The following is a 25,739-nucleotide window of genomic DNA, read 5'->3' as shown; positions in this document are numbered from 1 at the left end:
GTCATACCTTTCAGTAGGCAGTCGTCCAAGTATGGGAAGATCAGCACACTTCTGCGTCATAAGTGTGTGGCTACTACCACAAGTGTTTTTGAAAAAACTCGAGGGGCAGTGGAGAGGTCAAAGAGTAGAACTCAGTATTGGTAGTGGTTGGCTCCTACTGTGAACCTCAAGAATTGTCTGTGGGCCAGATGTTTGATGATATGAAAATATGCATCTTGAAGGTCAAGGACTGAAAACCAGTCCCCGCTGTCTAGCACTGGTATGATTGTGGCCAATGTGACCATTTTGAACCTGTGGTTGCAGACCAGTTTGTTCAGCTTCCAGAGGTCTAAGATAGGTCTCCATCTATCACTTTTCTTTTTGGTTAGGAAATAGTTTGAATAAAAACTCTTCCCTTTGTATTGATTTAGAACTTATTCCACGGCACCCAAGTGTAGGAGGTGGTCCACTTCCTGTTGTAGGAGCTGCTCGTTAGAGAGGCCCCTGAAGAGGGATGGGGAAGGGGGGAGATTGGGTGGTATGGAGAGGAAGGGGATGGCATGACCAGATCTTATAATCTCCAGTACCCGTTGGTCTGTTGTTATAGCCGTCCAACCGTGGTAAAATGGGCGAAAGCAGTGGCCAAAAGTTTGGGTAAGAGTGTCCGATCGTGCTATAGTCTGCGGGAGGTCGTTCAGACTCTCGATGAAGACTTCAATATTGAGGCTTGGTTGTGGATGGTTGAGAAGATGAGGTCTGATGTTGCAGGGTTCTATGTCTTTGAGGGCATTGTATATTCTGATTATGGTCAAAATGCCATTGTTGTTGGCGGTGGAAAGGTGTGTCTCTTGTTCTTTGATATGGTGTGCATTGGTGCATTTGTTAGTTGAGGTGTATATGCCTAAGGTATGTAATGTGGCCCAAGAGTCCTTCATTGTACGTAAGAGCTCATCTGTTTTAGAGGAAAAGAGCTTTTCGCGGTCAAAAGGAAGGTCCTCCACCTTCAGCTGTAGTTCTTTCAGGATTCCCAACACCTGCAACCAGGATGCTCTGCACATCACCATTGCTGTGGCAGTTGTTCATGCGACTGTGTCTGCCACATCCATTGAGACCTGTAGAGTCATGCGGGCTATTATCTGTCCCTCGGTCATGATGGCTTTGAGCTGGGGACGTTTGTCTTCCGGAAGATCTTCTAAGAGTTCCTGCAGTTTGCCATAATTAGAGAAGTCATAATTTGCCAAGAGGGTGGAATAGTTGGCCACCCTGAATTGGCCCGAAGAGGTGTAGCCTTTTATTTTCCTTGTCCCTTGTGGTATGGAACTGGGTTTCCTTGCTGCGGTGATTGACAGCTTCCACCATTGTCAACCACTGTTGGGCTGTGGGTGGGAGAAGAGAAAGTCCATCTCTTTAGCTGGGACGAAGTACTTTCTGTCAGCTCTTTTACTGGTAGGTGATGCTGATGCAGGTGTCTGCCATATGGCCTCTGCTGGCTCCATTATGGCTTCATTGATGGGGAGAGCAATATTGGTTGAGGTGGATAGCTGGAGGATTTGCAGCAGTTTGTGCTGCTTCTTTTGTACCTCCTCTAATGTGATCTCCTGGCTGACTGCCATTCTCTTACAAAGCTCTTGAAATTGCTTCAGGTCATCAGATGTTGCTGGGTTTGGGGGTATCACAGCATCATCCAGTGAGGGGGATGAGTTATGGTCAGGTAAAGTGTGTGCCTGCTCAATCTCTAAAACCGCCTCTTCTGACTCTATCATCTGCTTGGGGACCTCAGAGGTTTCCCTGCCTGGTTAAAGTGGATGATCTAATTTCCCATTGGCTGGGGAGGAAGATCTGTAGTGGACTCTATATGAAGCCCATGGGTCCCATGGAGGCCACTGCATTGGGAAGGGTTGTGGTGGGCAACGCCAGGGTTGCCAATAACTTTGTTGTAGGTCTCCATAGTTGTGAGGTTTGGTTCTGAGAGTCTCCCATGGAGATCTCCTGCCTGTGGGTGAGGAGTGTTGAGAGGTGAAACAGCTGTACTGTATACAGGTGAGTCGCATCATACATGCATTTAACTTACGCTAATTCAACTATACGCGCTTGGCAAAAAAAAGAAAAACAACAAGATACCTGTAAATAGTGCAGGCGATTCCACCCAAAGAGCTTATGCCCTAGAGTGAGCGTGAGATGGGAGACGTGAATCTGCTATTCCCTCAGTCAGTCTCAGTTCCGGTGTGCCTCTCATAGTGTGAGCATCTCACCACGCTGAGTGTGAGTCTAGTGTTTAAAGATACATATTGTTCATACAACATGGCCCCTAAACACAAGCCAACTACTTCATCTGGTGCTCAGCCAAAGAAACAGTGATCTGTTCCACACTGGAAGAAAAACTGGCTGTGTTGGACTTATTGAGATGTGGCGTGTAAATATGGCCACAACAAATCTAGCATCCGTGTCATCAAGATTCGAGAGAGAGACATTCGTCAAGCCATGGCATCAAGTGCTCTAATAACTGCTAAGGTGACAAGCCAGGTGCGTGATAAGACTTTAGTGAAGACTGAAAAAGTATTAAACTTATGGTTGGAAGACATGAATCGTAAACATGTGCCTATCGATGGCAACACATTGCAAGAAAAGGCTCTTACCCTCCACACTCTGTTCAAACCTCCTGCTGAAGAGGGGACAGCCTTCTGATGAGAAGGAATTCAAAGCCAACCAAGGTTGGCTTAACAGTTTTAGGAACCGCCTCAACCTCAAAAACGTGCAGACTACTGGTGAAGCTGCATCTGCCAATGAAGAGGCAGCAAAAGCCTACCCTGAACAATTAAAGAAAATCATAGAAGAAAAGGGCTATCTTCCAGAACAAGTTTTTAATGCTGACGAGACTGGGCTCTTCTGGAAAAAAATGCCCAACCGCACTTACATTTTGAAATCAGAAAGACAAGCCCCTGGCTTCAAAGAAGCTAAAGACTATGTGACTGTGTTGTTTTGTGGCAATGCGGCTGGGCGTTTAATAAATCTCCTGCCTGTGTTCCAGCAATCAAATAAAAAGGCTTGGGTGATGGGAGCATTATTTCTGGATTGGTTCCACAAGTGTTTCATTCCAGAGGTCATGCGGTACCTCGAAGAGAAAGGACTTGACTTTAAAGTGTTGCTGATTGTAGACAATGCTCCCGGCCATCCTGCGGCACTCCAGTTTGCACATAATGATGTTGAAGTCGTCTTTCTCCCCCCCAATACCACCTCCATCCTCCAACCTCTCGACCAAGGCGTGATTGTCTGTTTCAAGGCCATGTACACGAGGCTTACGTTCTCATGGATATGTAGCACTATGGATGCTGATCCCAACGTTAATGTGATGAAGTGTTGGAAGTCCTTCAACATTGCCGATAGCATCACTTATATTAAACAGGCAATGGATCCAATCAAGCCTGAAACAGTCAATGCATGTTGGTGAAACCTATGGAAAGAATGTGTGAATGATTTTAAGGGTTTTCCAACCATTGACAAAGAAGTGAAATGCATTGTTCAGGTGGCCAGGCAAGCGGGTGGTGATGGCTTCGTCGACATCCTTAAGGAAGCAGCAAAGAATCCTGTGGCACCTTATAGATTAACAGACATTTTGGAGCATGAGTTTCAAGGGTAATACACGCGATGCACTAGCTGAAACTTCCAGAGGCAGTTATATATAGCAAGCAAAAGCAAGATAGAGATAAGAGGTATGTCAATCAAGGGATGGAGAGGCCTGTCTAGCAGTTGAGGTGTGAAACCAAGAGGAAAACGTTTTGTAGTGCAAGCCATTCACAGTCTTGTTAATCTAACTGATCGGAGTCAAAATTTTGCAGATGAACTGTAAGCTCAGCATTTCTCTTTGAAAGTCTGGTCCTGAAGCTTTTGCTGCAGTAGTGCCCACTTAAATTCTCATTGGTGATCAGGGAGGTTAAGTTACCATATCCTCCTACTATGCAAGAACAAACCCAAGAAAAACCACTGGCATCACATACAGTTCCCCACTAAAACCCTCTGCAATGCATCATCAAGGATTACAACCCATCCTGGACAACATGGTCACAGCTTTCACAGCCCTTGGGCAGTTCCAGTCGCTCGCCACAACAGCCTGCCAACCTGACCATATTCCTCAAAACCAGAACTGCCACCCACACATAGAATCCAGCTCAGGAAACCCAAAATCCATGCAACAAACCTCAAATCCAGCTCGCCGCACATATCTACACCAGCGACAACATCACAGACCTAACCAGATCAGCCACATCCATCACCGTTCATTCACTGCAGCCACCAATGTAATATATGCCAGCAATGTCCCTCTGCTATGTACATCGGCCAAACTGGACAGTCTCTACGGAAAAGGATAAATGGACACAAATCAGATGTTAGGAATGGCAATATACAAAAACCTGTAGGAGAACACTTCAATCTCCCTGGCCACACAATAGCAGATCTTAAGGAGGCCATACTGCAGCAAAAAAACTTGAGACCATAGGAGCTCTCTCTGGATGAAGTCAGCACCAAGGGAAAGGACCTCACTGGGGAACTCCTCTTTGTCTGAGTGTCCCAGTTTGGGGAGGTCGAAGCTCGCTTCCTTGAGGTTTTGGAAGGCTGAGAATTGCCCTTGTCAGAAGTTTTGCTGGTGTGTGACTGAGTTGTTGGTGTCTCCTGAGACGGCTGGACGGACTTTTCCATCATAATCATTTTAATGCAGAGATCTCTGTCTTGCTGTGCCTCACTTTTAGATTTGTCCAGTGAGTACCTTTCTGGGGGTATGAGTTTCCCCCAGGCAGCGGACACAAGATGCGTGGCTGTCAGAGATGAGAATTGTCTCGCGGCAGGAGTCACATCTCTTAAAACCAGATGAGCCTGGCATTGTGTCCAAGGATTATTCCCGCAACTGGGACGTGAAATATGAAGAAAAATGTAGAAATTGGTTAAATGAAACTCTATTTCTACTGCTAATCTAAGAAACTAAAACTGAAGGGACAGAAAGAGAAAAAAATGTTTTTAAATAACTGGCTAAGTAAAGTCTAATCAAACTATCTAAGTTAAAACACTATATAAACTATTCTTTTCTAGAGATTTTCGAAGAGGCAGCACTGCCACTGAGCTCCGTCTGCAGCCGAGGACGGTAGAGAAGGAACTGAGGGGGTTGGGTTGTGCGCACGCTACAAGAGGCACCAACAACACCGCAAGACAGCTGCTGCGCGCACATCCCGACCGAGCACTGCTACCTAAAATCTCTGCTTTCTGGTGCAGGGACGCGCTGACATCTAAAGTGGAGCACCCACAAGGACACTACTTGAAGAAGAAACATTATTTCCAATGTGAAGTGTAACGCTGAGGGTGGATAACCACTGGAACAAACTCCCAAGGGCAGTGATGGATTCTGCATCTCTTGATGTCTTCAAATCAAGACTGGATGTCTTTCTGGAAGATGCTTTAGTCAAAGACAATTTATGCTTTAGTAAAAGGCAAGGTATTGGGCTCACTACAGGAGTAACTGGATAGAATTCTATCATCTGTGTTCTACAGGAGGTCAGAGATGATTCTTGGATAGCCTGAGAAACTATTAATTGTATATTGTTGCTCTGTTTCAGCACACCACTTGCCTTTATCATCCTGATCACTGCACAACCTCAGGGACACAGTTCAAAGAAATTAGGATTCTCTTCCAAGTTGCTGGCCTCACCTCTGCAGAGGCAAGTTACAAACACTAGTAAATGAATTCACACTACCAAACAAATTGGCAGGACAGTGATCAGTTGGCAAATTGTAATTTTGTGTTTACTACACATAGATGTAATCATGCCCACGCAAATTCAATGCATTCCATAAGTTTCTTAATTTACATACATTATGTTTAGATCCCATATCAGCAAAAAAATCAAGGCTGGACAAGTCCTCCTACAGCATCATGGCTGGACAGTATATTGTTACCAAAAACTGTGTGGCAAGTCAATCTGTCTTGGGGAGCTGCCCTGCTGATCTCCACATAGTTTCATCCTAGCCCCAGGCACCTGAGTGGCAATGGCAGGAGGTTCATCATTTGGTGATCATTATTCCTCACTCCTTGCTTCTGGCACCAGCCACAAATAATCTGGTACATTCCTCTGAACAGAACTCAGTCAAATAGAATGACTGATCCATATGCTGACTTCTGCTGCTCCTTCCCCAATGTAATGATTTAGGGACCATCCATAACATTCAAAAAGCCCATTCAGGAATCTTTCTCACAGAAATTGTTGCACTACTTTCTATCTTTCTCTCCCCTCCCTCCTCTCCCCTATGCCTCTACCTAGACCACTACTCCTCTCTATAGCAATGCCCCTTTGCCCACCAACCTTCCCTACCCTCACTCCCTCACTCCCTGTACACAAGACCACAACACAAACATTGCATATAAGCAACCTTACATCTATATATTTAAGAACTGAATGGAAACAACTTACAGGTGCAGAAGTAACCATGCATCCTTATTTCTGCTATTATTATTTGCTTATGAATTAGCATTTAGAGGCCAGGGAGGATCTCATTGTCACAGGCACTGTACACACAGACAAGATGGTTCCTGCCAAAGGCAGCTTCAAATCTAATTTTAAGAAAAGAGATGACATGTGATATGACAAACCAATGGGAAGAGCACAAAAGATCAGTGAGACAGTTATGAACAGTGTAATAAGCAGTAGTCACAGCACATCAGCTGCCTAAGCACTGTGAAGTGTTTTGCAGGCATCACAGTATGGATGGGTTTTAAGGAAATATTTAAAGGAGGATAATGTAGTGGACTTGCAATTTTTACAGGTGACTCCAAGCATGAGGCACTGCACAGGGGCATGCACAACAGGGCTTACCTAAAATCTGGCAAATTGGCAATCAATAATGTCTTTGCTGGTGGAGCAGGGGTGGAAGTCTACATCTCTATATTGTATAAGAGATGATACACAGGGCAATGATAGGCCCTGAAGGGCCTTGAAGACAAGTAGTTTGTGCTAGATGCAGTGGAAAAGGGGAGCCAGAGGAAGGATATAAAGACGTAAGGTTATTTGGTCAAAGCAACAAGCGAGGAAGACGACTAGGGTTATTTTAGGGTTACAGTTAGAGGAGTATGGCTTAAGGATGGAATTGAAAATGACAAAGTGGTTGGGGTTGTGGTCTTAGCATTTGATAAGTGTACAGAATTGTTGCTACTTGGAAAGGGAGATGGCAGACCTGCAGGATGAGAGTGAATTTTCAGTGAAGTCACCATGTTCACAGGACAGAGAACGAGAGCAGAACTGCTGGAAGTGGATGATGGGAGCAAGTCAAGGCTGGGTCTGGGGTGGACGGATCTTGCAATGGGCATGAAGTGAAGAGGAAATGAAGTTGATGGAGACCAGAGAATGGAGAGAGTCAGTGACTGAGCTGATTAAAGAGACAGCAGGGAGGAGAGGTGAGAAGAGAGAAGTCCTTAACACTGATGAACAAAAAGCTGTGGAATGATTGGGCAGCAGGTCAAGGGCACAGGAGACGATGCTGAGAGAGGGGAGATGGTCAGATAGAGGGAATTCAGAGCAGATGGAGCAGCACTTAGGGAGACCACAAGTGAAAGGCCATTCTGGTGAGTGGGTGAGTTAATCCAAGGCTGCAGGTCCAATGAGGAAGTAAGGAGGCAGGAGACTTCAGAGTCAGAAAGCTCAACTACATGGAAGATGAAGTGACCAAGGAGGAGGGAGAGGGACACGGGCATCATTTGCTATGAGACTGGGGTCAGTAAGCCAAAGTCACTCTCACAGGAGCAAGGGAGCAAAGAGACCTGCCTGTCAGGACTGTCCCAGCCCCTCCTCCTCCTCCCTCCTGTGAGTAACCTGGACAGAACCACTTCTCTGCCCCTTCCTCTGCAGCAGCCACCTAGGCAGAGGAGTGAAATGTTCCTGGAGCTGTTCCCCCATCCTGGAAGAGGGGAGCAAAGAGCCCAGGAGGAGCAGAGGTGGGGCTGGGAGGAAGACTGTGGTGAGGTTGAACTGCTGGGGGAGTGGGCAGATGTGGGGCAGGGGTATGGGCAGAACTGATGTGGGGACTGGGGGGGTCAGAATTAATTGTTGGGCAGGGACAGACAAGTATGGGTGAGAGTTCATGTGTACAGGAGCACTTTTGTCAGTTAGGGATGTGAAAAAACCCACACCCCGATCAACATAAATTTCACCGACAAAAGCAGCGTTGTGGACAGCACTATGTAGGTGGGCGACTCTCCTCCTGACATTGCTAACACCGCTCATTGGGAGTGATTTAATTATGCCAGCAGGAGAGCTCTCTCCTGTGGGCATAGAGCGGCTGCACAGCAGACCTTACAATGGCACAGCTGTAGAAGTACAGAGTGTTGAAAGGTCTGTTAGAATTTGGGGAGCTCTCCACTTCCCATTCCTCAAGGAACTCAGATAAGATATTGTGGGGTGGGGGACACTGGGAGCATGACTACACTAGAGAGAGACAGCTTTGCCACTGTACGTTCTCTAATGTAGCCACTCTAAGCTGATGGGAGACAGCTCTGCTGTCAACTTAATTACTTCAGTCCCTGTGAATGGCAGTAGCTGTGCTGGCGAGAGAAGCTCTTCCACTGACATAGCGCTGTCCACGCCCCTGAGCTACATAAATTACATCAATGTAAGCTATAGTGTAGACATAGCCTGGGTCTCAGAATGGGGCTGAACAACCAGTGCCCCAGTAAGACCTGGATTGGGCCACCTTGTCGCATACTAGGGAACTAAGATCCAGGAGTTGGAATCCAGTCATTACCTCAAGCATTTAAAAAAAGTCACAAGTCAAGCACCCAAAATCATGAGATTAAGTTAATTAACTTATTTAAATCTCATGATTTTTAATACAATGTTGGGTTTATTGTTTACCTTCTGGTTTTTGAGCCTTTTCTAGGGATGCGAGTGTCACATTTTTAGTTTTTTCTCCACAACCATGAAGGCTGGAAAGGTATTCTCAAACAAAACACACTAGCCAAGAGTCTCATGTAATTATCTGACACTAGGAGGTACCAAATATCCATGATACTAAATATCATAACATTTGCAATAAAATTGCAAGAGTTGACAACAATGTGGACATCTTTAGAGAATCAGAATTATAGGCGAGTAGTTATCCTTTCTCCTCCCCCATTTTTAGCCAGCAGAATGTTACCTCTGTGTGTGTAAATAAACACTGCTGTTACCCCACAGGCTGAAAGGGGTGTCTGTGTGAAATTTAGTCACCCCCTCTGTCCATAATTTTGTCTATATACCTGAGGCTTTATTATAGTATTCTCCCTTTAAACTACATTTTTGGGGTATCTGTTCTACAATCATACCGTTTGTACATAGGGAGAACATATACAGTGAGGTCACTGATGTTGGCAGCTGGGAAGTGTTAGACTTGCTCTGTAATGTAAAATACAAGTTTCAGGATGCCAAAAAGGCAATTTAAATGGTAGACCATTTGTGATTGCAAAAATTGCATGTATTATTCCAATCTAATTGTAGTGTGATTAATTTGCCTTTAATAGAATGCTACTAATAATTTATTATCTTTAATAATATTAATTTTATTTAAATTTTTCCATTTATGTTGTTCATTTAAGGGCAGCTACGTTGAACTCCAGAGCATTTAGCTCAGAGTGTGCAGCAAGTCACTCATCATTTGCAGAAGCAGGGATTCCTCTAGGTAATTTGCATAGAAATAAAGATCAGTTTCTAGTGAAAGGAAGTTTTAAAAATTATCGTATTAAATAAATAGATATTAATGTGACATGTTTAGAATATGAAATAACCCATAATCAGTTCTGAAGTCTCTTCCACATCCTAAACATATATTCTTGCCATTTGAGAGGAATCTTTTATTCTGCTGTGTTAAACATTAGGCATTACTGTTCTAACTGTTAAAATAAAATTGATAAGATAACGTAAGAGAAATAAAAGCTTGGCAGCAAAATAGTGCCTTTTGAGCAGAGCATCACAGTTTGTTGGTGGTGGAGTTGTACTTTTCATTTAGAATTTATATTACAAACAAGGATTGAATTTATATTACAAACCAAGGAATTTATATTACTTCATTAGGTACTTTGAAATTTCACCAACCCAATGGAGATATAAAAAATTTACTAATAGAAATATTACAAATATTTATTTGCAGTTATTTAATGTTGCATTTGCAAAGTTAATGAAAAGTTTAGACATGAAGTCACAGCAGGAAACATACTATCCTTTAGATAGCTGTTCCTTGGGAGATAGTAGGAGGATGGGAGTAGCACTAAGGAATTCTTGGGTTCTAATCCCAGCTAGAGCTTCTATAGCACCATACTGGTTAGCAAGAAGCCAAACACAGGCCCCTTAGGCATTCCAATCCTTGGATCCCATCCAGATAAACAGGTCTAATGTAGTGAGAGTTTACTGAAAACCCAGTTCACCATATGTGAGGTTCTACTAATCCCAAGGGACCAGACACTTACCCTAAGGTCAATATGTATCTCAGATCTTACCCAAATATCACACCGTCAGATGATCCATAGTAAACTAACTAAAGATTAATAAAAGAAAAGGTGAGAATTATAAATGGTTAAAAGATCATATATGTACATATGATTGTAAAGTTCTTATATCAGGCTTATAGCAGTGATGGAATAGACTATTGGCTTACAAAAGTCTCTCTGCTTACTTCCAAAAGATTGGAACGTCTTCATTGTATAGTTAAAAATACTCCTTTTAGTTGGAATTGGAGCATAAATTAGGCTAAATGGAGATGTCTCAGGTGTCTTTTATATCCTCTGCCATGTGCATAGATATTTACTATCCCAAATGAAGCCCACAACCCCTGTGTATAGAAAGTTACTGACAAAGATGGAGTCCTAGATCACATGTTCACATCACATGCTCTTATATGTATTGCTGAATCACAGGAGTGGCCATTGGCTCCTTGCTGTCTGAGGCATCCACAGGAAGACTCACTGAAGAGCTGATGTCCCTTAATGGCACATCACCACCTGAATGTCTATCCACAAATGAATGGTCCATCAACACTGGGCTGGCTAGATGGGATATAAATCTATCTTGTGGGTGTCACCCAAGAATAAAACTCATGTTTGAGATATAAATAAGAATGGCTATACTGGGTCAGACCAAAGGTCCACCCAGCCTCATATCCTGTTTACTGACAGTGACCAATGCCAGGTGTCCCAGAGGGAGTGAACCTAACCAATAAAGATCAAGTGATCACTCTCCTGCTGTCCATAGAATATCAGGGTTGGAAGGGACCTTAGGAGGTCATCTAGTCCAACCCCCTGCTCAAAGGGGACCAATCCCCAGACAGATTTTTACCCCAGATCCCTAAATGGCCCCCTCAGGGACTGAACTTTCAACACTGGGTCTAGCAGGCCACTGCGCAAACCACTGAGCTAGTCCTCCCCTCCATTGCTAGCATCTGACAAATAGAGGCTAGGGACACCATTCCTTACCTATCCTGGCTAATAACAATTAATGGACTTAACCTCCATGAATTTATCTAGTTCTCTTTTAAACCCTGTTATAGTCCTAGCCTTCACAACCTTCTCAGGCAAGGAATTCCACAGGTTGACTGTCGCTGGTTGAAGAAGGAGCTTCCTTCTTACTTGTTTTAAACCTGCTGTCCATTATTTAATTTGTGGCCCCATGTTCTTATATTATGGAACAGTTATCACTTTTCCTTATTCACTTTCTCCACACACTCATGCGTTTATATACCTCTATCATATCCCCCTGTAGTCTCCACTTTTCCAAAGCTGAAAAGTCCTAGCTCTTTAATCTCTCCTCACATGGGACCATTCCAACCCCTCATCATTTTAGTTGCCTTCTTCAGAACCTTTCTAGTGCAGTATATACTTTTTTTGAGATGAGGAGTACCACACCTGTACGCCAGTATCTAAGATGTGGGATACTATGGATTTTATATAAGGGCAATAAGAATTCTCTGTCTATTCTCTATATACTCTTTCTGACTGATTCTAATATCTCTCTTGCTTTTTGACTACCGCTGCATACTGCGGATGGTCTTCATGAGAACTCTCCACAATGATTCCAAGATCTCTTTCCTGATTAGTTGTAGCTAAATTAGCCCCCATCATATTGTATGTAGTAGTTGGGTGTATTTTTTCAGATGTGCATTACTTTACACTTTATCCACATTACATTTTATTTGCATTTTGCTGCCCATCTTTATTTTGTGAGATCTCTTGAATCTTCACAGTCTGTTTGGTCTTACCTGTCTGAGCAGTTTAGTATCATCTGCAAACTTTGCCACCTCAACTTTACCCTTTTCCAGATCAATTTATGAATAAATTAAATAAGATTGGTCCTAGGACTGACACTTGAGGAATAACCAGTAGTTACCCTCCCATTCTGAAATTACCATTTATTCCTACCTTTATCCTGTCTTTTAACCATTCTCAGTCCATGAAAGAATCTCCCTCTTATCACATGACGACTTAATTTACGTAGAGCCTTTGGTGAGGGACCTGTCAAAGGCTTCTGAAATCTAACTATACTAATGGCCACTGGATCCCCCTTGTCCACAGTTTGTTGACCCCTCATAAGAAGCTATAATAGATTAATAAGACATGATTTCCCTTTACAGAAACCATGTTGACTATTGCCCAACAATTTATGTTCTTCTATGTGTCTGACAATTTTATTCTTTATGATTGTTTTAACTAATTTGCCTGGTATTGACATTAGACTTACAGTCTGTAATTGCTGGGATCACCTCTAGAGCTCTTTTTAGATATTGGCATTATATTCGCTATCTTCCAGTCACTGGGTACAGAAGCTGATTTAAAGGACAGGTTATAAATCATAGTTAATAGTTCCGCAATTTCACATTTGAGTTCTTTCAGAACTCTTGGGTGAATGCCATCTGGTCCCGGTGACTTGTTACTGTTAAGTTTATCAATTAATTCCCAAACCTCCTCTAGTAACACTTCAATCTGCGACAATTCCTCAGTTTTGTCACCTACAAAGAATGGCTCAGGTTTGGGAATCTCCCTAACATCCTCAGCCATAAAGACTGAAGCAAAGAATTCATTTAGTTTCTCCACCATGACTTTATCGTCTTTAAGTGGTCCTTTTGTATTTTTATTGGCAAGGGGCCCCACTGGTTGTTTAGCAGGCTTCCTGCTTCTGGTGTGTTTAAAAAACATTTTGTTATTACCTTTTGAGTTTTTGGCTAGCTGTTCTTTAAACTCCTTTTTGGCTTTTCTTATTACATTTTTACACTTAATTTGGCAGCGTTTATGCTCCTTTCTATTTACTTCATGAAGATTTGACTTCCACTTTTTAAAAGATGCCTTTTTATCTCTCACTGTTTCTTTTACGTGGTTGTTAAGCCATGGTGGCTCTTTTTTAGTTCTTTTACTATATTTTTAAATGTGGGGTATACGTTTAAGTTGGGCCTCTATTATGGTGTCTTTGAAAAGTGTCCACGTAGCTTGCAGGGATTTCACTCTAGTCACTGTACCTTTTAATTTCTGTTTAAGTAACCTCCTCATTTTTGCATAGTTCCCCTTTCAGTGTTGGGCTGTTGAGGTGTTCTTCCCACCATAGCAATGTTAAATTTTATATTATGGTCACTATTTCCAAGCGGTCCTGTTATAGTTACCTCTTGGATCAGATCCTGTGCTCCGCTCAGGACTAAATCGAGAATTGCCTCTCCCCTTGTGGGTTCCAAGAAGCAGTCCTTTAAAGTATAGAGAAATTTTGTCTCTGCATTTCGTACTGAGGTGACATGTACCCAGTCAATATGGGGATAATTGAAATCTGCGACTATTATTGAGTTCTTTATTTTGCTAGCCTCTCTAATCTCCCTTAGCATTTCGTCACTATCACTGTCCTGGTCAGATGGTCAATAATAGATCCCTACTGTTATATTCTTATTAGAGCGTGGAATTACTATTCATAGAGATTCTATGGAACATGTGGATTCATTTAAGATTTTTACCTCATTTGATTCTACATTTTCTTTCACATATAGTGCCACTCGTCCCCACCCACTCTCCCACCCACACGACCTGTTCTGTCATTCCAATATATTTTGTACCCCGGAATGATTGCGTCCCACTGATTGTCCCCACTCCACCAGGTTTCGGTGATGCCAATTATATCAATATCCTCCTTTAACAGGAGGCACTCTAGTTCACCCATCTTATTATTTAGACTTCAAGCATTTGTGTACAAGCACTTTAAAAACTTGTCCCTGTTTATTTGTCTGCCCTTTTCTGATGTGTCAGATTCTTTTTATGTGACTGTTTCTCATCTGATCTGGCCCATACTTTATCCTCTTCTATCCTGTCCTACTGACGAAAACCTAGAGAATCTCTATCAATAGACTCTCCTCTAAGAGAAGTCTCAGTCCGATCCACGTGCTCCACTGCAGCAGTTGGCTTTCCCCATCTCTTAGTTTAAAAACTGCTCTGCAACCTTTTTAATGTCAAGTGCCAGCAGTCTGGATCCACTTTGGTTTAGGTGGAGCACATCCTTCCTGCATATGCTCCCCCATCCCAAAAGTCTCCCCAGTTCCTAATAAATCTAAACCCCTCCTCTCTACAACCCCTCCTCTCTTGTCTCATCCACGCATTGAGTCTCTGAAGCTCTGCCTGCCTACCTGACCCTTTGCATGGAACTGGAAGCACTTCTGAGAATGCCACCATAGAGGTCCTGGATTTCAGTCTCTTTCCTAGCAGCCTAAATTTGGCCTCCAGGACATCTCTCCTACCCTTCTCTCTGTCATTGGTACCTACATTTACCATGACCACCAACTCCTCCCCAGCACTACACATAAGTCTATCTAGATGCCTTGAGAGAGCCGCACCCTTCGCACCAGGCAGGCAAGTCACCATATGGTTCTCCCAGTCATCACAAACCCAGCTAGCTACGTTTCTAATGATCAAATCTCCCAATACTAACACCTGCCTTTTCCTAATGACTGGAGTTCCCTCCCCCGGAGAGGTAACCTCAGTGTGAGAGGGTACCACGACATCATCTGGAAGGAGGGTCCCAACTATGGGAAAATTTCCCTCTGCTCCTGTTGACTGCTCTCCTTCCCTGAGCTTTTCATCCTCCTTAAGAGCACAAGGGCTGTCTGACTGCAGTCACTCCATGGAGGCCAAAGGGCACACCATGAATTGAAAGAGGCTAAAGGGTGTTGGAAATGCCATCTTCTTCTGGGACACCTTAATCACGGGAATTTGCCAGTATTCTTTTGTTAAGTCCAGTGTAGAGATATACCTGGTACTACCCAATCTCTCTAATAATTCATCCACCTGGGGCACTGGGAAGGCATCAAAGCATGATATTGCATTGACCTTTCTGAAGTCTATACAGAACCAGGTCGCACAGTCAGCTTTTGTCATTAGTATGGCAGGACTCCTACATTCACTGTGGGACTCCTCCATGACCTCTAGGATCAGCACAGCTTGGAGTTCCTTGCAGATTGATGCCCACATCTTCTTCAGCAGGGGCTGATGATTCTCATGTATCTTTTGTCCGGGGGTCATTGTGATGTGGTAATGAGTTGGGTGTGTCCCCCCAGGAGGGCAGAGAAGACCGCTGTCAGTTGCAGCGATTGGCCTTGCTGATCCAAATGTGTTTAGTCCAGTGAGGGCATGGCTTAAGGCCCCAGCTCAGGTTCTGGGTCTATCAGAAGGCAAAAAGGCTGGACAGCCATCCGTCTTGGATAGTTTAGACACAACAAATCCTGCATCTTGGCAGGGGGTTAGACTAGATGATCCTTGCGGTCCATTCTAACCCTATAATTCTAAGGCCTTTCTGAGCCATCCAGAGCTTTAGGAGACTGACATGATAAATCTGTTTCTTTTGGTCTCCCAGGCTGACGGATCTCACAGTCGACCGGACCTACCTTCCTCACTAATTTGAATGGGCCTTGCCTCTGGGCCAATAGTTTGGACTCAGAGATTGGGAGTAACAACAACGCCCTGTTGCCTGGCTCAAAAGTTCACAGCTAGGCCCCCTGGCCGTAGACGTATTTCTGTGTTTGCTGGGCTTTCAATGGGTTTTTGTTTAGCAAAGCTTTTGATATGGTCTCCCACAGTATTCTTGACAGCAAGTAAAAAAAGTATGGATTGGATGAATGGACTATAAGGTGGATAGAAATCTAGCTAGATTGTCAGGCTCAACAGCTAGTGATCAAAGGCTCAATGTCTAGTTGGGAGCCAGTATCAAGCGGAGTGCCCCAGGGGTCGGTCCTGGGGCCGGTTTTGTTCAACATCTTTATCGGTGATCTGGATAATGGGATTAATTGCACCCTCAGCAAGTTCGCAGATGACACTAAGCAGCGGGGAGAGGTAGGTACACTGGAGGGTAGGGATGAGGTCCAGAGTGACTTAAACAAATTGGAGGATTGGGCCAAGATCCAAGAAATCTGATGAGGTTCAACAAGGACAAATGCAAAGTCCTGCACTTAGGATGGAAGAATCCCATGTCCTGCTACAGGCTGGCTAAGCAGCAGTTCTGCAGAAAAGGACCTGGGGATTACAGTGAACAAGAAGCTAGATATGAGTCAGCAGGGTGCCCTTGTTGCCAAGAAGGCCAACAGCATATTGGGCTGTATTAGTAGGAGCATTGCCAGCAGATGAAGGGAAGTGATTATTCCCCTCTATTCGACACTGATGAGGCCACATCTGGAGTATTGCATCCAGTTTTGGTCCTCCCACTACAGAAGGGATGTGGACAAATTGGAGAGAGTCCAGTGGAGGGCAGTGAAAATGATTAGGGGGCTGAGGCTCATGACTTACGAGAAGAGGCTGAGGCAACTGGGCTTATTTATTCTGCAGAAGAGAAGAGTGAGGGGGGATTTGGTAGCAGCCTTCAACTACCTGAAGGGGGGTTCCAAAGAGAATGGAGCTCAGCTGTTCTCAGTGGTGGCAGATGACAGAACAAGAAGCAATGGTCTCAAGTCGCAGTGGGGGAGGTTTAGGTTGGATATTAGGAAACACTGTTTCACTAGGAGGGTGGTGAAGCACTGGAATGAGTTAACTAGGGAGGTGGTGGAATCTCCATCCTTCGATGTTTTTAAGGCCCGGCTTGACAAAGCCTTAGCTGGGATGATTTAGTTGGTGTTGGTCCTTCTTTGAACAGGGGGTTGGACTAGATGACCTCCTGAAGTCTCTTCCAACCCTAATATTCTATGATTCTATGATTCTTTAGCAAAGCCTCTTAGCATTTTCAGTCTCTTGTGTAATTGAAACATGTACGGCACTCAGCCCATGACCTTGGACGCCTGTTCTTCCCAGGCTTCCTGGAGGAGGTCCAAAATCATGCCACGCAGTCTTCCATATAGAAGCTCAAAGGGCAAGAACCTGGTGGAGGCTTGGGAGACCTCCTGTATGGCAAATAATAAGAATGGGAGTAGTCAGTCCCAGTGCCATGGGTTCAAGTCAATGACATTTTTCATCATGGCCTGGTGAATTGCTTGATCAGCCCATCAGTCTATGGATGGTAGATGGAGCTCTTGAGAGTCTTAATTCTTAACAATTCGCACTGCTCCTGCACAAGTTTAGATGAGAATTTGGGTTCCTGGACTGTCAGTATTTCTTTTGGTATTCTGACACTTGAGAAGACCTTCATGAATTTGTTTGCTACAGCAGGTGAGTTTGTTGAGCATAGCAGTATGGATGTGGGGTACCATGTGTAGTCGACTATCACTAATATGTGGTGGTACCCCAATGCACTCTTCTCAAGGAGCCCCACTAGATCCATCCCTATTCATTTGAAGGTATGTTCACCACTGGGAGAGGAACCAGGGTGGCTTTTGGCATCCCTTTGGGCCCTGCCAGCTGGCATTTGGGGCATGAGACACAGAAGTTGTGAACCTCATTGTGGATGTCTGGCTAGAAAAACCTAAAAGCCACTCTCTCCAGAATCTCCCCCCAACCGCCAAAGTGCCCGGCATCCTGTACCAAGTAGGCCAGAAGCTTCTGTCGGAATTTTCTGGGCATCAGTGACTGTCACCATACACCTTGGGTTTGGGGGTCTCTGGTCACCTGGTAGAACTGCTCATTTTGGAGCTTGAAGTGGGACCACTGCTTCTACTGTTGGGCCTTACCCTCCTCCCTGTCGGGGATGATTACCTGCTCCCTGGCTCCGCTCAAAGTCTGGCCCTCTCACTGTTCCCTTATGAAATTCCCATCTTCTAGTAGCCAGCTGAGACTCAGTTCCTCACACATCACTGAACTAGTGTGTTGTTGAGTTGGCTGGCCTGAGGGGACCTCCCCAAGGCTTTTCACCTTATCCTGGCCCATAAGACCCCTCATTTTTGGGTCTGGGTTGGTTTGATCATGGGGCCTTTGTTTCACAGCTGCAAGAGCTCCCCAAACCATCTCCAATCCTGTCCCAATATTACTGGGTAGGCCAGAGTGGCTTTTAAACTGACCCAGCAAGTCTCAGTGTGGCCTCCTAATTTCACTTTCACTTTTGTGGTAGGGTAGGGTCACACGTCCACATGGATGCACTAGAGGGAGATAGGGAGCCTCACTCTGTTGGGGAACTCCACCAAGCTTCTCCGTATGATTGTCTGGCTACACCCGGAGTCCACCAAGCCTGTCACTTTGGCGCTGATGACCTGTACTGGCAGCAGCATCTTGGCTGGGCTTCATTAACAGGCTCTGGTGCCTGCCCGCCTGTATCTACAGTCTGTGAAGGGCACTCTGACCTCAAATGGCCTTTCTGACCACACTCAAAGCAATTACCCTTCAGTGCCACCAGCAGCTGGCTCGTTCCTGGGGCTATGGGTTTCCCTGGGGAGGCATATCTTCTTCTGTAGAGACCTCAATCCCCGCTCCATTCTGCCTCGATAGTTAGATCTCCCTCTATGGGCAGGACTGACTCCTCAGGGTATGGCCAGTTTAGTTGCCCTTGGCCTCCCCTCCTAGTCCAGCCCTTACTTGGGGTCGGTGTCTTGATGCCTGGGGCCCCTGACCAAGGAGTCGGCAAGGCCAGACCGTCAGCTACCATATAGTTTTCCCTCAGAGTCATGGCCTCCTCCAGGGTCGATGGTCATTGCTGCTGCACCCACTCCTTCCTGCCAGCTGGGAGAATATGGGTAAACTATTCTAACACAATAGTGTCTGGGTCCCAACCAATGCCAACACTGTTCCTTCAGGCATTGGGCCACCACCCAGGGCTGGGCTAAATTACTCAAGACAGTTAAGACCAAAGCAGACTGTGAAGAACTTCAAAAAGATCTCGCAAAACTAAGTGATTGGGCAACAAAATGGCAAATGAAATTTAATGTGGATAAACGCAAAGTAATGCACATTGGAAAAAATAACCCCAACTATACATACAATATGAAAGGTAATTAGCTAATCAACATCAGAAAAGACTTGAGCATTGTAAGTCTCTGGAAGCACACCAACTTGCAGGTCAGAGGCGCAATAGCAAACAAGGAATATAAGTAACAGTAAAAGGGAGATAAAAGTGACAGAGAATATTCTATTGCCCTTATATAAATCATGGTACCCCACATCTCAAACTTGTACAGATGTGGTCTCCTCGCCTCAAAAAAAGATATACTGGCGCTAGAAAAGGTTCAGAAAAGGAGCAACTAAAATGATTAGGAGTTTGGAGAGGTCCCATATGAGGAAAGATTAAAGAGGCAGACTCTTCAGCTGGAAAAGAGGAGACTAAGAGGGATATGATAGATGTAATAAATCATAGTGGGTGGAGAAAGTGGGTAAGGAAAAGTTATTTACTTATTCCATAATACAAAACTAGGGTCATCAATGAAATTAATAGCAGCAGGTTTAAAACAAATAAAAGAAGTTCTTTCATGCAGCACACAGTCAACTTGTGGAACTCTTACCTGGGAGGTTGTTGAAGGCAGGACTAACAGCATTTAAAGAGAACTGGATAAATTCATGGTGGTTAAGTCCATAAATGGCTATGAGCCAGTGATGGTAAGAATGTGTCCCTAGCCTCTGTTTGTCCAGAGGATGGAGATGGATGACAGGAGAGTGATCACTCGATCATTGTCTGTTAGATTCACTCCCTCTGGGGCACCTGGCATTGGCCACTGTCGGTAGACAGATACTGGGCTAGATGGACCTTTGGTCTGACCCGTATGGCCGTTCTTAGGTTTGTTGCTGCTGGTTCTCCAAAATCCATTCAGCAGTTTTTCAGCTTCCTAGCCCTTTGGGTCAGTTCCAGCTTGGCATTTGCTGGTCTCGTCAACAGACCGCAGCGTTGCTGGCATTCTCATACCACATTTGCAGGTGGGCGACCAAACCTGGCAGACCACTAAGTGCAACTCTTGCTTGTCACCAAGCGCAAGAGTTCATGGCCAGGGTAGGAGGAACTCACCCTCTCTCCCACCAGTTTAATGCAGGACCCCACCCCACTCACTCCATCACCCCCTTCCCATCACTTGTTCTCCCCCACCCTCCTTTCACTGGCGGGCAGCTCTAGACTGGGCTTGAGACACTCCTGGAAGTGGTTGTGCACATCCCGTGCTGCTAGTAGGGGGTGATTTGGCTGCCTCTGCTGTACGGTACCACCCCCACAGATTTACATAGTTGGAAGGACCTCAGAACACACAGTCCCAACACCCTGCCTAAAAGCAGGAGCCTCACAGATTTTTACCCCAGTTCCCAAGACCCCACAAGGGTTGAACACATCCTGGGTTTAGCAGGCAATACTCAAACACTGTGCTATCATCCCATTAAATAAAATAAAATATGAGATATACTATCTGCAAACTGGAAGACTTTTGAAAGTCCATCAAGTCCAGTCCCTCTCCTTTCACCATCAAACAAGTACTGATTTTGACACAGATCCCTAAACCCCCTCAGAACTGAACTCCTCACCCTGGGGTGTAGCAGCCAGTTTCAAACCAACTGAGCAATCCTTGCCTCTACAGCTGTGGTGCTTGAGACAGGGTAGCCAGCCAGCTCTAACATTTGCCTCCCAAGCAAAAAAAAAACAGCGCGCCTCACCAATCAACACCCCCCCGCCACAACCATGCTGCTGACCCCCGACGCCATGTCAAGCCGGCCAAGTCCTCATCCCTAATGCACGCACGGCCCCTTTGCCTCTGAAACATACCCACCCCCCTTGAGCACCGCACCACCCAAGTCCGGCACCCCCACCGCTGTTGCCATGCCACCCAAGCCCCCACCCCCTTGAATCACTGCTGTGCACCACCCAAGTCCCCGCCCCCCAAGTGCGCCCTGCCCCACCCAAGCGCCTGAAGCACCGCGCTGGCCCCGCCACCTAAGCCCCTGCCCCCCCCCCCAGTGCTACGCCATGCCCCAGCCCCACGACCCCCGGAGCAACCGCGCCACCCAGGCGCCCCATGCCACCCGGCCGAAACAAAAAAAAAACCTTCAGTGCATGCCCAGGCGAACTGAAAAACCAATCAACCCAAGTACCGCCCCGCCCCAAGATGGGTGGTGATTGGAGGCAAGCCCTCTCTCTTCCCACACCCAAGGCCCTCACAGCTGGGCCCAGTCACACACTTCTGTGGGGGCTGCTCTTTGTGTGGTCGGCAGCTCAAGACAGATAAATAAATCTGGCAGAGCAACAGAGGCGGCTAAATCTGATAGAAGTCTGGTCCTACAGCTTCATCTTTCAGGCAGAGTTTATCATGTCTTCACGGGACCCTCTCTCATCTAAGTTACACCCAGGTCAACTACAGCTTAAGTGGACGGCTGACATTGCTGGCCCTTTGAACACGCTTTCCAGTAGAGTGTGGACACGAGATTTGGCAATAAACGCCACGAGCACTCTAGGATTTATTATGTCGGAGAAGATGCTTTAGCCCCCCCAGAAACCCCCCCGCTGCCCCACCAAAGCCCTGACCCCCCCCCCCAGTGCTACGCCATGCCACCCAAGCCCCCGACCCCCGGAGCACCGCGCCACCCAAGGCGCCCCCCCATGCCACCCGGCCGAACAAAAAAAAAACCTTCCAGTGCTGCCCAGGCGAACTGAAAAACCAAATCAACCCCAAGTACCGCCCCGCCCCAAGATGCCACCCCAAGCACATGCTTGGTCGGCTGGTGTCTGGAGCCGGCCCTAGGGGCAGCATGCAGAGACCCCCTGCTCCCACCAGGAACCGCACGGACATGCTGGCCACTTCCGAGAGTGGCACAGAGCTAGGGCAGGTAGGGAGTGCCTTAGCCCCACTGTGCTGCCAGACATTTAGTGGCCTAAAATCTCTCGGTTTGACTTCAGTAGCCTCCAAGAGATAGAGCCTGATTCCAGGAGACTCCCAGAGAAACTGGAAGGGTTGGCAACCCTAAGTTTAGGACATTACAAATGAGCACTGATCAAATTATTTTTATCACATCACTCAGTCAAATATTTTGTGTCTATTACAGAAAAAATATTTTAGAAATGTCTAGAGCTGTGGGTTCAAATTCCATGCCCTTGGGCTGCATGCAGTCCACTTAATGTATTGATGGTGATTTGATGATATGAACTCAAAATATATTTTTAAAATGAACTTTTAGGACCAGATTTACCTCTGTGCTCTGGCTTTTTTATGTTGCTCCAGAGCAGCCAGAGTTTACTGGCCAGCTGAGCTGGGTTCAAACAGCTGCTTTGTATCACCAAAGTCACACAAAGCAGCAGGAGTGCACTGGCAACTCTGGCCTCAATGTGAATTAAACTCCTTGGTGACAATAGGATGAGGAAGCCATTTTCAAAGAGGGCAGTTCTTCATGGAATTCTCTGAAGGAGAAGTCTATGTACCAGCCTTGCTGAAGAATAAATGGTCAGTTATGAAGAATAATGGCATTAAAGACCATTAATCCTAGAGAACTTTTTCAAGTGTAGCCTATGCCCAAGACTTCAGTGAGTTTTAATTATGTAGACATTTGAAGGGTCTGCACTTTTCTGTTATTAAGATCACTAGGTGCAAAAGAAAGGTCTGACTGCAGCATGGAGCACAGGTGACTTGCAGTTTTAAACTACTGTAAATGGTGAATTCTCTTCAACTTGAAGTATTTAAACCATGATTTAGTAATTAGTATTTCAGTAACTCAGCCAGAAGTTAGGGGCCTATTTCAGGAGTGGGTGGGTGAGGTTCTGTGGCTTGCAGTGTGCTTGCAGACTAGATGTTCATGATGGTCTCTTCTGACCTTAAAGTCTATGAGTCAATGAAACTCAATGCATTAAACTTAAAGGGCCAATTTTAATTTGTTTTGACTTATAAATTAATGGATTTACTTCTAAATTCTCAAAAATGTTTTCTATACTCAAATAGTAACTGCTGCAATTTTATGGTGGATATGCTGAAACAAAGAGGTTGAATCGCTGCTTTAAGTGCAAAAAATCAGCCAAGACGGTGGAGCCAAAAATGGAAATTCCGTAGTTATACAAGGGCTGTAGAAAGGCAAAATTAGGCCACCCAAATAACCTTAGCTCTGCCCTCTAGTGACACCATGAGAAAAAAGGGAAAAGAAGTCTTTAAAAACAGTTTAATCTAATGTGGGATTAAAACCACTAAAATACTTCAATAGTAATTAAATGGCTATCGCAGCATGCAGAGTTAAGGTCGTTCATGTGCCATCACTTTTTTTGATTTCTTTTAAGTATAACTTTAACTCTGAATTTCTTTGGTTTATAATGCTTGGTTTCAGGATAATTGCAACATTCCTGTAATGTATTTTACCTTAAATTATTGATATGTGCTTTCAGCCTTAACTGCATTTAACCCATTTTTCCTCTGGGAATATTAAGATTGCATTCAGCTTTTCACCTAATGCAGGAATTCAGCCTGTTTTGTTTGAAGAATACATTGTACCATACCAAGACTTATAGCACCTAATATGTGGATAAAGTTTGAATCTTTGGGGGATTTTCAACTAAATCTATTACATAGTGTATACATTACATTTAATTAAGAATCCCATTTGTTTTTTCTCCAGTGTCTGAGCTTTATCAAACCCTTTTCTCATAACAAACATGATCAACAGTATAACACAAAATCTCAGTTATGAACTTGTGCTTCCCACTAAACACATAACCCACTACACACTAACCTGGGCGCACACGTCGATTCTAAACGTTTGTTGAGGTTATAATTAAGGTTTTACATTATGATGTAAGGTAGATGAATTTGTTTCAGGTAATGTATTTCTTTGATTTTTTAGGAGACAGAAAGGAAATTCTTTGTCAAGATGTTGAGTCTGTCAGTGGAAATACACTGTATGATTAAGTGGTCTCCCATTGTAGAATTGGGTGTGGGGAATGTCACATTTATGCAGCCTTAATTCTTCTTAAACTAAGATTTTGTTTTTTAAAATACATAGACTCGCATGCTTAAACACACACAAATCACTTCACACAGCACTGAAATTCAGCCACTTGCTGGATGGGAATGCAGCATCAGCATCTTAACAGAGCCCAACAATACTATGTAATAGTTTAGAACAGGGGGTGGAAAGTACTGTACATATTTGAAACTGTGGGATAATTTTAGTAGTTATACAGCTATTACTTACATTGGAATTTTCCAAGGATATGGGTTTAACAGCTGTCGTCTTGCAAAAATTGCTTAGGGATCTATAATAGACTATATTGGGAATGGTTGGGTCATTACACTAACTGAATCTATTTCCCTATGTTAAGTTCTCCTCACACTTTCTATAGGTCATCTCAATTATCACTTCAAAGGTTATTTTTCTCCTGCTGCTGATAGCTCATCTCAATTGATTGGACTCTTACAGTTGCTATGGGTACTTCCACCTTTTCATGTTCTCTGTGTGTATAATATCTTCTGTCTGTGTGTTCCACTCTATGCATTCGAAGAAGTGAGTTGTAGCCCACGAGAGCTTATGCTGAAATAAATTTGTTAGTCTCTAAGGTGCCACAAGTCCTCCTGTTCTTTTTGCGGATACAGACTAACACGGCTGCTACTCTGAAACCTATATTGGTTTTATGTGTTATCCAAAAGACAGCTCCTGCAGCAACACAGTGCCCTCTTACTTGATGCTGGGGCAATGGACTAGCACTGAACAGAGGAGAGAGTGTCACCTATTGAATCACAAACACTAATTTCTGTAGCACTTTGCATTTCTTTTAGAGATCTCCCAAATGAAAACTGACCGGGTCCAATACTGCTTCCCTTGTGAGGCAAGATCAGTGCATAGTTTGGTAAGTGAAGTTACTCCAGATTTACAAAGCAGTTAATTTGAACATAATTCAACCCGAAGAGTTTAAAGCACAATTTTGGAGTATTTCTCTATTAGGGGTTATAGCAGAAGTCGGCAACCTTTCGGAAGTGGTGTGCTGAGTCTTCATTTATTCACTCTGATTTAAGGTTTTGCTTGCCAGTAATACATTTTAATGTTTTTAAAAGACCTCTTTCTATAAGTCTATAATATATAACTAAACTATTGTTGTATGTAAAGTAAATAAGGTTTTTAAAATTTTTAAGAAGCTTCATTTAAAATTAAATTAAAATGCAGAGCCCCCTGGGCCGGTGGCCAAGACCCAGGCAGTGTGAGTGCTACTGAAAATCAGTTCATGTGCTGCCTTCGGCACATATGCCATAGGTTGTCTACCCCTGGGTTATAGCATATCCTGTCTAGATTTGCCTTGGCTTCATCCCTGTATGCCTACATATATGTGCTTAGGCAAGCTCTGCCTGGTCAGTGTCACACTAGTTCTGGGAGACCAGTTCAGATGGAAGTCTGAACCCTTGTCAGCCATCTGCATTTGAAATTGCCAGACAGAGCTCACAGTTTGAATCTG

At 44.5% G+C, this 25,739-nt stretch overlaps 1 pseudogene; it reads right to left on the bottom strand.

The window, feature by feature from the left end:
• Positions 1-1,058: 1,058 nt before the first annotated feature.
• Positions 1,059-25,739, bottom strand: part of LOC142045916 (uncharacterized) — a 105,967-nt pseudogene continuing 81,286 nt past the window's right edge.

This window comes from Chelonoidis abingdonii, chromosome 24 (assembly GCF_003597395.2).
Source record: "Chelonoidis abingdonii isolate Lonesome George chromosome 24, CheloAbing_2.0, whole genome shotgun sequence".
Lineage (NCBI taxonomy): Eukaryota > Metazoa > Chordata > Testudines > Testudinidae > Chelonoidis > Chelonoidis abingdonii.
Note: the sequence above shows the minus strand (reverse complement) of the source record. Positions and strands in the feature narration are given on the sequence as shown.